Source organism: Hibiscus syriacus, unplaced genomic scaffold (assembly GCF_006381635.1).
Source record: "Hibiscus syriacus cultivar Baekdansim isolate YM2019G1 unplaced genomic scaffold, ASM638163v2 tig00113072_pilon, whole genome shotgun sequence".
Classification (NCBI taxonomy): Eukaryota; Viridiplantae; Streptophyta; class Magnoliopsida; order Malvales; family Malvaceae; genus Hibiscus; species Hibiscus syriacus.
In genome coordinates, this window is record NW_024063438.1 from 83034 (window position 1) to 98014 (window position 14981).

Genomic DNA, 14981 nt, shown 5'->3' on the forward strand with positions numbered 1-14981 from the left:
AAAACAAAGAGACCACTGTTAGACTCGGAACGACACAAATACTTCAGTAGTACGAGTGTTGTCAACAACAGAGCTTCGGTTGGAAGTAAATTGGTGTTTAAGTATCCTTGGCTTATATTTTCCAAAAATGAAAGGTTGAAGAGAGAGAAGATTGGTTTTCCAAAAATGGAAATTTTTTGATTTTGAGAAGGTTTATATCCATCAAAAGAAAATGGTATAATTATGCCATAAGTCATTGGCTTTTGAAACTTTTTTATTTGGATTCGAATTTAGCTAAAGTTTTATTTTGGCATCTGAATTTTGCCAAAATTTTAATTTAGTACTCGGAATAAAAGTAAGAAAAATTTAACCCAAAATTAGGGTGTGACAACTTACTCTCAAAAAAAAATTTCATCCTCAAAATTTCCCTGGTCTGAACAGATGAGGAAATTGTGTCTTCATCAACTACAATGTTTCCCAGGTAGCCTCTCTGGAACTATGGTTGCTCCATTGAACTTTAATCATTGGAATACACCTACTCCGAAGAACTCTCTCATCACGGTCTAAAATATGAATAAGTTCCTCCTCGCAAGCCAGGTCTGGTCTCAAGTCCACCTCATCAATCCGAATGACAAAACTCGGGTCTGGACAATATCACCTCAGCATAGAAACATGAAAAACATCATGGATTCGGCTAAGTTGGGGAGGCAACTCAAGCTGATAAGCAACAGGTCCAACTCTTTTTAGGATACGGTACAACCCAATGAATATCAGACTTAACTTACCATTGCATCCAAATCGCACTACCTTCTTCTACAGAGACACTTTTAGAAAACTTGATCCCCGACCTAAAACTTGATATCCTTTTTCCTCTTATCAGCATATGATTTCTTTCTAGCAAATATCTCTCTCAGGTGATCACAAATTAATATAATTATATCATCAATATATTGGAATAACTCTGGGGCTAAAATCCTCCTATCATGCAATTCGATCCAACATATAGGAGTACGACATTTACTTCCATACAGAGCCTCATATGGTGCTATGTGAATGCTAGCCTGGTAGTTGTTATTGTAAGCAAACTCTGCTAGCGATAGAAAGTCCTCTAAACTACCATGGAAATCGGTCACACAACCCTATAACATATCTTATAGAACTTGTATTACCCTCTCAGAATAACCATTAGTCGGTGGATGAAAAATTATAAAAAGTTTAGATGAGTACCCACAGTCTCATGTAGAGCCTCCCCGAATCTAGAAGTGAACCTCGGATCTCAATCAGAAATAATAGACAATAGGACACCATGAAGTCTGACAATCTCATAGATATACAACTTAGCTAGCTTAGTCATAGGATAATTAATTCGTACCAGAATAAAGTGAGCTAACTTAGTAAGTCTATCGATAATCACTCAAACTGAATTCCTTTTGGAAAGAGTTAGAGGTAACCCAGTCACGAAATTCATCGTAATTCACTTCCATTTCCACTCTAGAATTTTGATAGGCTGCAATAGACCAGACGAATGTTGATGCTCTGCCTTGACCTAATGACAAGTCAGGCACCTCTTCACAAAAGCATAAATATCATTCTTCATACCAACCATAAAGTAACACTCCTTAAGGTTCTTGTGCATCTTGCCTCCATCATAGTGAATAGCATAAGGGCTACTATAAGTTTCCTGAAGAATAGTATGTCTTAACTCATCATTCCTAGGAACGCAGTAATGGTCATGGAAGCAAAAAATGTCATCCTGATTAATAGTATAATCCGAACTCAAACCCTGCTCAACTTGCTTGAAAAAAATAAAAATAAAAAGAGCTATACAGAAGTTACTTAGCCTTGATCTCATCGGCTAAGGTCGGTTTAACGTGTAACTCTGCCAACAGATTGTCATCATCATATAAACTCAACCTGGAAAATAGTGCTCCCATACCATACACTATCTTACGACTCAAGGCATCAATTACCACATTGGCCGTACTGGGTGATACTCTATTTCGTAATCATAATCATTCAGAAGCTCCAACCAGCAACGCCACCTCAAATTCAGCTCCTTATGAGTAAGAAGATACAGAAAGACTCTTGTAATCATTATAAATATAACTCATCTCTCTATAGAGATAGTATTTCCAGGTCTTCAAAGCAAATAACACTACAACTAACTCCAGATCATGAGTGGAGTAGTTGTGCTCATGTGGCTTTAACTGACAGGATGCATAAGCTACAACATTTCCCTCTTGCATTAGAACACATTCTAGTCTAAAATGAGAAATATCACTATATACTTAAAAATTATTTTCATACTTGGGTTGAATCAACACTGTGGCCTCAGTCAGAACAACCTTTAACTTTTCAAAACTAGCTTATTGATCATCGAACCAGACAAATGAAATGTTTTTCCTCAACAAATTCTTCAGATGAGCTGCAATGATGGAGAAACATTCCACAAAGTTGTTGTAATAACCAGTTAAACCCAAAAAAGCTATGGATCTTCAAGATATTTTTGGGTTGCTACCAGTTCAGAATCATCTCCACTTTACTCGGGTCTACTCAAATACCCTCATCAGATATAATATGTCCAAGAAAAGCTACCTCATTAAGCCAGAACTTGCACTTACTCAACTTGGCATATAACTTATGCTCTATCAAAGTTTGCTGAAACGATCCTCAGATGCCCATCATGCTCTATTTCAGTCTGAGAATATACAAATATGTCGTCAATGAACACAATAATAAATTGGTCTAAATAGGGTCATAACACCATATTCAACATATCCATAAAGGAAATTGAGGCATTTAATTAACCTGAATTGCATCACAAGGAACTCATAATGCCCATATCGAGTACGGAAAACAGTCTTTAGGATGTCAAAATCTTTCACCTTGAGTTGGTAATAACTAGATCTCAAGTTTATCTTCGAAAATAAGGTAGCCCCTCGGAACTGTTCAAATACGTCATCAATCCTAAGAAAGGGATATTTGCTTTTAACTATGAGCTTATTCAACTTTCGGTAGTCAATATAGAGTCTCAACGTCTCATCTTTCTTCTTGACAAAGAGAACTGGAGCTCTCCACGATGAAATATTAGGGCAAATGAATCCTCTGTCTAACAACTCCTGAAGTTGAACTTTTTATTCTTTAAGCTCATTAGGGGTATTACGATAAGGAGCCATGAAAATTGGCATCGATCTAGAATAGACTTCAATCTCAAACTCAACATCCCTATCAGGAGGTAAACTAGGTAACTCCTTGGGAAAAATATTAAGAAATTCTTTAATAGTTTAGATTCCCTCTATAGCATATAAGGAACCCATGGTATCCAGAATATAAGCAAGAAATGCCTCAGAACCCTTTCTGATATTCCTTTCAGCCAACAAATCAAATACAACATTTTTTAGGAATCCACAACATTCCCCAATCATCACTATCTTTCGGTCATTTAGAGTCTTCAAGCAAACTCTTTTAGTCTCACAAACGAGATTACCTCGATGCTTTTCTAACCAATCTATTCTGAGTACCAAGTTAAACTCATCTAATGACAACTCCATCAGGTCGACCAAAAAGATTTCCCCGCATATCTCTATAGGATAACCTCTATAAATTCTATCCAAGCCTATAGACTGGCCTATATGACTCTGAACTTTCACAAAACTCCCGATATTCTCAACAAGGTACCAAGATCCCCAGATACAGAGCGCGATATATAGGAATAGGTATAACCAGAATCAAACAAAGCAAAGTAAGAAACTGAATAAATAGTTACAATTCCTGTAATCACATCAGACCCATTGCGATCCTGACAAAGTCTAGTAGTATATACTAATCCAGGTTGTCTAGCCTCAGTCCGAGCTGTACCCCTACTCTTAGAAGGTTGACCCCTAATAATATACCCAGATGGTCTTAACTGACTACGACCCTCAGTTAGAGTCTGAACTATATTTTGAGTATGAGTAGGTGTTTGAACTAATGTCTGAGTTGTGAGAGTTGGCTCCAGACAATCCCTCAAGAAATGATCTCCAGCTCTACTCTCCAAAGTGACGTCTCCCATAATGCTCACAAGTGGGCAAAGGTGGTGCTCCAAAAAAACCACCCTGACTAGAAACTAGAACTGTCGGAGTGGCTAATGCTGCAGGCTTAGAACTCCTACCACCTATCTGATAAGACTTTCCCTTACCTCTCTTGCTAGAATGTATATAAACATTACCAAAAGGTCTCCTGAATCGGTATATATCTTTATCTTGGTTTCTAGTCTATCTCAATCTCTATCCCTCCTACGCTCCATACCCACTCGCTCCAACTTCTCTGTCGTTTTGGTTATATCTACCAAGGTATCAAAGTCTCCTACCCGGTGGGTAGCAATTTGATCCCTAATCTCATAAATCAATCTATTTTCAAACTTCGAGTACCGATCCACCTCATCGTCTTATAACCCCATAGCATACAAACTCAGTCTAATAAACTCAATATTATAGTTCATAACAGACATCTCACCCTGATCTAAGCTCTAAAACTCCTGACATCACTCTTATAAGTATATTTCTATGATATAGCGACTCCAAAAACGTCTCTTAAAAAGGTCCTAACTCAACTGATCCCTTAGAATACTCCTAGAAATTGAATTCCACCATCTCATCATTTTCATCCAAAGTAAAACTAGTACTCCCTTCAACTTCTTCTCAGGCCTCAGCTCTATCTCGTCCATAATCTTCTTGGTGTCCTCCAAACAATATTCAACATCTTCTGGAGGGCCCTCAGTCATTCCCTCAAACGGAACCACTCCAACAGCAACTAGAGACGTAGATATATCCACAGTAGATATATTAGCAGGAGCTCTAGCTACCCTATGAAATATGTGATCCATCTCAATATACTTGTCCTTAGTAATGGGAGGGTCTCTCATTAGTGTAATCATATCCTCTCAAAAAGTGGACAAATAGACACGCGGAGCAGTAGGACCACTGGCTAACATCGAATCCTCAAAAGAAACAGAAGGTTGAGTCGTTCGCCCATAACCACAGCCACGACCTGTCCTATGACCTTGAGCACGCATCAAATCATATCTAATAGGCTTTACAAAAAGAATTTAAACCTAAGTTAGACTAACATCAGAAATCTCAAATCCATTTAAAACTTGTAAAACAAGGTGATATGGTATTTGTAAATATTATAATATATCTTTTTAAAAATATCGTATATGGACTCATCCATAGTCCGAGTGTTTAAAACTAAAAGCTCTGATACCACTAAATATAAACCTCTAGACCCGACCTAGACAGTATACCCAAATCATGTTGTATATAGAGATCATTTTTAGATTCAAAACACACTTAAAATCCATTTCGGTAAATAAAATATGAATAATGGTAAAATACAAAAATATATAATGGTAAATATATGTACATATCTCCAGAAGTTCATATGGAAGCATTGTCAGAACAAAATATCGGTATACATATATACATAGATGATATTAAAACACATGTCACCAAAATATAACAAAGATGGAGTAGAGAATACACTGGTATAAAATGGAGAATGGTCGAACCTCCTGATGCCAAGTCTGCTAGCCTACTTTCAGGTAATATAAAAAAAGTTAAAAATTAAAGAATGAGCTAACAATGTACTCTTTGCGGTGTATAAAGCATACATATAAAATATTTTGGTGAAATTATTTTATAACAACGTGTTCTTTAAAACATGAACACTACCCCCATCCAAACACCATAATATGTAGGTTCCCCTGAACCATATACCCATATGTACGACCAGTAAGGATCTTATGCTAATAACATAAGGGCCTGCAGTAAGGTCTTAGTCTGTGCACAAAGCAGAGGTGTCTGCTGTATGGTCTTACAAATCAGAGACTAGACCTGAAATACTTCCTCCAATCATAGCCCCCAATAATAGTAAATATGCATGAACTCAGTAAGTTAATTTAATAAAACATCAAAACATGTCATTTTTCAGAATTAGATACAGAAATACGGTAACCAGATGCCATGCAAGAATATAAGGTAAATCATATATCGAAAGTCACAGTATGCGGTAAAGTAGATTTCGTGCAATTAAAATATTTAAATTTTCAAAACAGTTCATACAAATGATTTAAAACAATATTGTAACACCAATAGGAACACGCTTATTCTGATCTGAGAGGTTTGGGATGGTAACCTACTCTCGGGTCTACCTATTACGATCGACGACAACACTAAACCCTACGAATCAGAAAAACTATCTCAAAATCCTAACATAATATAAATAATAAACTTTAATTAAGCAATTTATAGAAACCTACAAGTCACTCTTGCAAAACGTATAACTTGTTGATCTGTCGAACAGGAAGTACCGGATCAGGTTGACCCTCGATCAGGTGAATCACGGTACCTTCACGAAAATAAGATCTCAGATTAATTCCTTAATCAGATCCCAAATAAATAAATAGAAATGTTATAAAATACTAAGTATTTTTGGATTAATGGGCTTGATTTGGGGTTTTTAGGTCAAAATTTGGCAAAACGAACCGCAAAATTAGACTCAAGACGTCCAAAACTTTAAGGGTGTTTTTGGTTGGGGGAATATGAGATTCCCATGGGAATGGAATCCGCATTCCCCCGTTTGGTTAGCCGGGAATGTTATTCCCGGTAATCTTACATTACCAACAGTGGATTTTTTAGGATATATTACCGAGAATGTCATTACCTCCCTTTCCTTAGGTAATGTTGGATTACCGACGTTTTGGACTAAAATGCCCTTATATTTTTTTTCAAAAATATCCTTATTCTGTCATTGAATAATAAAAATTCTACGAATGTTAAATTACAAATTTATCCTTAAGCTATTTTAGATTTACAAAAAAAATATAATTAAAATTTTATATGAAGTTCAGAGGTTAAAATAAAATTTTACCCTTTCATTAAACCATTTTATATTTTTAATTTTGTAAAAAAAAATTATATAAACTTTTTGAATTTAATTTTTTTAAAGAAAATATATAAATATTTTCCAACTTAATAAAAAACAAATATATAATAAGGATAATTTGGTCAAATATACATTCTAATAATATTTTATTCCTTTAACCAAATATGGTAATCTTACATTCCTGCTAAACCAACCAAACACAAAATACAACATTCCCAGTAATCATATTCCATGGTAATCTTTTATTCCCACTGGTAATCTTACATTCCGTGAATCAAACGCAACGATGCGATCAGCGGTGCGACGCAGTGCGGTGCGACGCGACGCTACTCGATTCGGCTTGGCTCGACTCGACGTGATTGAATCGGCTCGACTTAGCTCGGCTTGATTGGACCGATTTAGGTTGGGTCGGATTAGATTTGGGTTTAGGCTAACGATGCACGGGTTGGGTCGAATCAGAAGGTTCGGGTATATAGATCAGATCGGGGAGACAAGCCAACGGGTCAGGCGATTGGGTCTGATCGGGTTAGCTAGTAAGGTCAGCGGGTCAATTTAACCCACTTCTAGAAAGGTTTATGTTTTCAAAAAATGAAAGGTTGAAGAGAGAGAAGATTGGTTTTCCATAAATTGAAATTTACTGATTTTGGGAGGGTTTTATACCCATCAAAGAAAATGGTATAATTATGTCATAATTCCTTTGCTTTTGAAACTTTCTAATTTGGATCCGAATTTAGCTAAAGTTTTATTTTGGTCTCCAAATTTTGCTAAATTTTTAATTTAATCCTCAGAATAAAAGTAAGAAAAATTTAACCCCAAAATTGAGGTGTGACAAAAAATTCAAAAGTAGTATCAAATATGAATATGTTTTCTATGTGACTCAATTCTTTATCTTGTTTTGTTTTTAATTTTTCCAATTTAGAGAATTTGAAATTCTTTTAGGGTAACGTGATTTGAATTGGACTGCATGAAGTGTATTATCCCTTCAAAAAAAAATGGTAGAATGATAATATAAATCTGTATAAACTTAGATATTAAGTTGTTATGCCTTTCGAGATTGTTTTTGGGAAGAAAAAAAATTGTCCACAAGAACCTTCAATTAGTTTATATTCTCTAAACACAGATTTTAGGTTGACCATATTTTATAGACAAGATTTTGTCAAACTCGCGTGATGTACTAAAATAAAATTGAAAGTTTAATTATTAGACTTTTCTAACCAGATCAATCTATAAATAATCATCATGAATCTACGATTGTCACGTGTATTAAATATCATTATAAATACCCCAACCAAAACTAAAACGAGGGTTGGAACCTTAACACCTCTACCTCGTCTTCTTCCTTTTCTTTCTTCTGATGAGTCATTTCTTACTACACAAAATTATCAATCAACGACTATTCATTCATCAATCGTATATCTTTGTCCAAATTAAAAGGAATAAACTATCAGCTATTAACAAAATAACCTTATTGTCATCAACACAAATAAATAAAATTGTTTTTAAAATTTTTAAGTTTAAATATTTAATCGAATTTTATAATTTTAAAGCTAAATAATTTTGAACTTTTATAATTATCTTTTTTATATATTCTTTTTTATAAAAAATTATATATATCATTTTTAATAATTTATTAAATAAGTTTTATTTCAAACGTAAAACGACGGCCGAATAATATGTTGATATGAATACAACCCCACTAACAAAACAAATGTAAGCTAAAAATCAAAATTTAATGATTCGAAAATCTCCAATAAAATTGGCTCTCAAATTAGATAAAGAACCATTGCTTTATTAATTTTACTTTTTGATACCCTATCCTTTACCATCTTTTTTAGGAAAATGTATTCTACTAATCATTAAAGCCAAAAAGAAATCATGAATTCATTTTATAGATTTTAGGGTTAATAGATAACAGTAAAGAAAAATTTTAAAATTTAATTATCAATTAATTTGATTTGAAATTAGTTAATCAATCAAACTAATTGATAATGTTAAATATTTTTGGTGAAAAAAATTTAAGGGGATACATAAAGGAAATAAGAGGTGGAATAGAAATAATGTGATGAAGAATCATGTACAAATAAAGATGGACATGGGTCATGTTTGAGCCGAGTTTCAGTTAATATGACTTGTGTGAGTTTAGAAGTAAAACAATATATATAAAAATATCATTTTATTCAATAAAAATAAGGATTTAATCGAATAAATATATATATGGTTATTATTATAATTATCTCTACATATATAAGATAAATTTAAATTAATTTTTGGGTTGGGTCGGACCTGATATTTTTCACCCTAAATCCAAACTTGACCAGACTCGAACTCAACTTTTTTAAAAAGAAAATCCGACCCGATCAAGTTGAAACTCGTTGAATTCGAATCTCAGGCTCATCCCTACGTGCAAAAGAGTGGGATCCCGCGTACGCGTTTGATATAAAGGAATCTGCTCGTGATGGGAGCAAGCAAGAGAAACAACCCCACACAAACACATCAAAGCGTTTTTTGTTTGAGGCTATGAATCCCTCCAAACCCTTCTCACGGGGGACCAATTGCCCCTCATCATTTTGTCCCTCCTCCTCACATACATGTCAAAGCCCTACTTCTTACTTATTATTTTCTTCCAAAGGGGTATCATAATATTTTTAGAAAAAAAATTCTTCACCTTTCCATTCAACAATATCATTACATTTCATCCTTTCCTTCTTCATCTTCTTATTACTTAACATCAAGTGTTGACGCGTTTTCTAGGCATTATTTTATGCATTTCCTCATCCAAAGGGAATGTATGTGTATTCATTCATTTTTGGACTTTTATATCAAAGATATCATATCACGTGAATAATAAACAATCCATGCATCTTCTATCGAATAAAATCAATAAACAATCCATGCATGCATCCATGTGTGCTACTTTATTTATACATTTAAACTTGTATCAACAACTATTTAGTGTAGTGATACGATGTGTTATATTCTCCTAAACATAAATTATGAACCCATAATGGATTAGTATTCATGGACTATAAAATGGATTCAACCAATTTTAAGAGAGAGAAAGAAAGAGTAAATTATAATGTTGTATTTAAAAGGTGTAAAAGGTCCACCAATTGAGTTTAATTCAATTGACATCGGTGTAGGCACACTATACACGAGGATATTAGATCAAACATATTTAAATGTTATAATGGAGCACGAAGCAAGCAATCTTAGTGGTAAAGAAATTGTTGTTGTTCCTAAAGCTCCCGGGTTCGAACAGCAAGAATGTCATGGGTGTGAACGTTCAATGTCAAATGGTTGAAAATTGTCTTTGAACACGTAGTGCCTCATACTTATCCCAGATTAATAAAAAAATGTTACAAGAGAAAATCAGTATGGATAGAATAAATATTTATATCCAAAAGCATCTCAAGACAAGTCTTATAAAAATCAGAGATATTAACATTAATATAAAACAAATTGATTTGTAACTGAGATTATTTCTTCATCGAAAGGGATATAAAAGTGAGTGAAATTAAATATGTTTATACATTTTACATTATCTGATTTATAAGTAGGAAGAAATGTACAAAGTACGAGTCTAGTTGTATCAAAAGGAGGTTGCCATTTGAAAATAAATGTAAATTGATTAGATAAAATTAAGAAGCAAAACATTTTGTAACCTAGCTACAATAATTAATTAAATGGACTCTAAGTTGGTGACTTAGATTTAAAAACCCTAAATTTAGGAAACTTCAACTTAAACCCCAAAAATAAATATTTAGAGCTCCAACGTCAATGTAAATTATATTGAATTTTTCTAACTTTTTTTTAATTAATCACTGGTTTATTGACCGACTAGCCCAGATCGGATACTGTAGAAACGAGAGAGATCCTTCCACCTAATTTGCTTCATTCGTAAATGTCATAGTTCGAACTCTTGACCTTGTTTAAAAGATCTAGTGTTCAATCTTGTAGAAAGTCAAAACAATTATAGGTGCACCGAAAGGTGCAATTAATGCACCGAAAGGTGCAATTAATGCACCGAAATTTGAAAATAAATTTCCACCCATTTTTGTTGAAATTTTGCTAAAGGGGTAATTATAATTTAGTCATTGTAATTTACGATATTTACAAATTAGTCCTTAAGCTTCAACTATAAATACCCTAGCTTATTTAGCTTCAAAACCCATCCCAAAGCATTCTAGCTTTCTTCCAATACTAGAGAGAATTTAGAGAGTTTATTGAGAGTTGTTTTCTCCTTTTTATCAAGAGAGAATTATCATTGTTTTCTCCTTGGTAGATCGAGAGAGGTTGTAATTCCTATTTTTCTCATAGTTAAATTCTTCTATCGTTGCCCGTGGTTTTTACCCTATATTATTTAGGGGTTTTCCACGTAAATTTTGTGTCTCTTTTATCTTCAATTTTTATTTTCTCAAATTATCAGTTGCATTTTTGCTCTATCCGATAGCCGTCTTCCGCAATAATTGGTATCAGAGCCAGATTAGAGTGTGTAATATCTACTTATTATCTTTGTGATTGCCACCAAAAGGTGGATCCTCCAACATACGAAAGTAAGAAGGTATTACCCATTCTTTGAAGGTTCCAGAGAACTATTCATGATAGTGAAATAGTGGGATCTATCCGTAAAAGAAGCTATGGCAACGAAATTTGATATTGAAAAATTCAATGGGAGAAATTTCTCATTGTGGAAATTGAAGATGAAGGTCATCCTGAGGAAAGACGGTTGTCTAGCAGCTATCAGTGAAAGGCCGGTGGATTTCACAGATGACAACAAATGGATCGAAATGGACGGGAATGCTATGGTAAACTTTCATCTAGCATTAGCAGATGAAGTATTGTCAAGCATCAAGGAGAAGAAGACAGCTAAGGAGATATGGGATCATCTCACCAAATTGTACGAGGCCACATCGCTGCACAATAAAATTTTCCTTAAGGGAAAATTGTACACTCTCCGTATGCCAGAATCTACTTCAGTGACGGAGCACTTAAATACACTGAACACTTTATTTTCTCAGCTTACATCCTTAAGCTGTAAAATAGGAGAACAAGAACGTGTTGAACTTCTACTTCAAAGTCTACTTGATTCGTATGATCAACTCATCATCAACTTGAAAAACAGTAATGTCACCAATCTAGTCTTCGATGACGTTGCAGCTGTTGTTCTAAAAGAATAAAATTGGCACAAGAACAAAGAAGACAGACAAGTAAATCTGCAACAAGCAGAAGCGTTAACAACGATGCCAATGATGAGAGGGAGATTAACAGAACGTGGCCAAAGCAGCAGTCACAAACATGGTAGATCGAAGTCGAGAAGCAAGAATAATTTAAAGTGCTACAACTGTGGAAAGAAGGGTCCCTTGAAGAAGGATTGTTGGAGTCTAAATAAAAACTCCAATCCACAAGGCAATACCGCAAACACTTCAGATGATGGAGATGCTCTATGCTGTGAAGCGTCAACTACAGTGGAAGGCAAAAAAAGATTTGCAGATATATGGCTCATTGATTCAGGAGCAACATATCACATGACCTCAAGAAGAGAATGGTTCCATCAGTATGAACCTATCTTAGGAGGATCTGTGTATAGTTACAATGATCATGCCTTAGAGATCATTGGCGTGAGAACCATCAAATTGAAGATGTATGATGGAACAATTAAAGTTGTTCAAGATGTGCGGCATGTGAAAGGCCTGAAGAAAAATTTATTATCTTACGGATTGTTGGATAATAATGCAAGCAAGATTGAAACATGAAAAGGAATCATGAAGGTGTTTCGTGGAGCGCTTGTGGTGCTGAAAGGCGAAAAGATAGCTGCAAACTTGTACATGCTGAAGGGATAAACTTTGCTAGAAGCAGAAGCCTTTGTTGCCTCATGTAGTTCAAATTCTGCAATGCTATGGCATTAGAAACTTGGACACATGTCAGAACAAGGAATGAAAGTCCTTGTGGAGCAAAACCTACTTTCAGGCTTAACAAAGGTATCACTTACCTTGTGTGAGCATTGCATAAAAAGTAAGCAGCACCGGTTGAAATTCAACACGTCAAATTCTAGAGGCAAAAGTGTTCAAGAATTGGTTCACTTTGATGTGTGTCAAGCACCGGTTACATCCCTAGGCGGAGCAAAATACTTTGTCTCATTTATTGATGACTACTCTAGGAGATGCTGGGTGTACCCTATTAAGAAGAAGTCAGATGTGTTTTCAACTTTCAAAAACTTCAAAGCGCGGGTGGAACTTGATTCTGGAAATAAGATCAAGTGTTTCAGAACAGATAATGGAGGAGAATACACAAGCGAAGAATTTGATGACTTTTGCAGGAAAGAAGGCATCAAAAGACAGTTCACAGTGGCGAACACTCCTCAACAAAATGGAGTGGCAGAGCGGATGAACAGAACATTGTTAGAAAGAACAAGAGCAATGTTGAGGGATGCAGGCCTAGAAAAATCATTCTGGGTAGAAGCAGTCAATACCGCTTGTTATTTGGTGAATCGAGCTCCATCAACTGTAATAGAGCTGAAGACACCAATAGAGATGTGGACTGGTAAACCAACTGATTATTCAAACCTCCATGTATTTGGAAGTATTGTGTACGTGATGTACAACTCCCAAGAAATTTCAAAGCTAGATCACAAATCCAGAAAATGTAAATTCTTGGGGTATGCTGATGGTGTAAAGGGGTATCGTTTGTGGGATCCCACTGCCCACAAAGTGATCATCAGCAGGGATGTTATCTTTGTAGAAGATAAACTACAAAGAAAAGAAGATGATGATAGCGCTGAAAAGTCAGACACTACACAGATACATATGGAAAAGGAGGTTGAACAAGGAGATTATTCTGAAGCAGAACCAGCACATGATGAACAAGAACCAGAGAGTTCTGAAGCTCCAACAACTCGTCAATCAGATCGTGTGAGAAGACGTCCCAATTGGAACTCAGATTATGTTACAGAAAGTAATATTGCATACTGCCTTTTAACAGAGGACGGTGAGCCATCAACATACCAGGAGGCAATAAACAGCTCAGATGCTTCACTGTGGATGATGGTGATGCAAGAAGAAATCGAAGCCCTTCATAAAAATAATACATGGGACCTTGTGCCACTACCACAAGGAAGGAAGCCAATTGGTAACAAATGGGTCTTCAAAATCAAGCGAAATGGTGACGATCAAGTTGAGAGGTATCGTGTAAGACTGGTGGTCAAAGCATATGCTCAAAAAGAATGTATTGATTTCAATGAAATATTTTCTCCTGTGGTTCGACTAACAACAGTTCGAGTAGTTTTGGCAATGTGTGCTACATTGAACTTACATCTAGAGCAGCTAGATGTTAAAACAGCTTTTCTTCATGGAAATCTTGAAGAATAGATTTACATGCTCCAGCCTGAAGGTTTTGAAGTAAAAGAAAAGAAGAACTTGGTTTGCAGGTTGAATAAATCTCTGTACGGTCTAAAGCAGACGCCGAGGTGTTGGTATAAGATATTTGATTCCTTCATTATGTGCCTTGGATACAACAGACTTAATGCAGACCCTTGTTCTTATTTCAAGAGGTCTGGTGATAACGATTTTATTATATTGCTATTGTATGTGGATGACATGTTGGTTGCATGACCCAACAAAGATCATATTGAAGAATTGAAGGCACAACTGGCTAGGGAATTTGAAATGAAGGACTTGGGATCAGCAAACAAGATTCTAGGGATGCAAATTCACCGAGACAGAAGTAATAGGAAGATTTGGCTTTCACAAAAGAATTACTTGAAGAAGATCTTGTCACGATTCAGCATGCAAGATTGTAAGCCAATTTCTACCCCTCTTCCTATTAACTTCAAATTATCCTCCAATATGAGTCCTAGCAATGAAGAAGAGAGGATGGAGATGTCTCGAGTATCGTATGCATCAGCAGTGGGAAGTTTAATGTTCGCTATGATATGCACAAGACCAGACATTGCATCAGCAATGGGAGTGGTTAGTCGGTACATGGCGAATCCAGGCAAAGAGCATTGGAATACAGTAAAGAGGATCCTGAGATACATCAAAGGGACCTCAAATATTGCATTATATTACGGAGGATCAAACTTA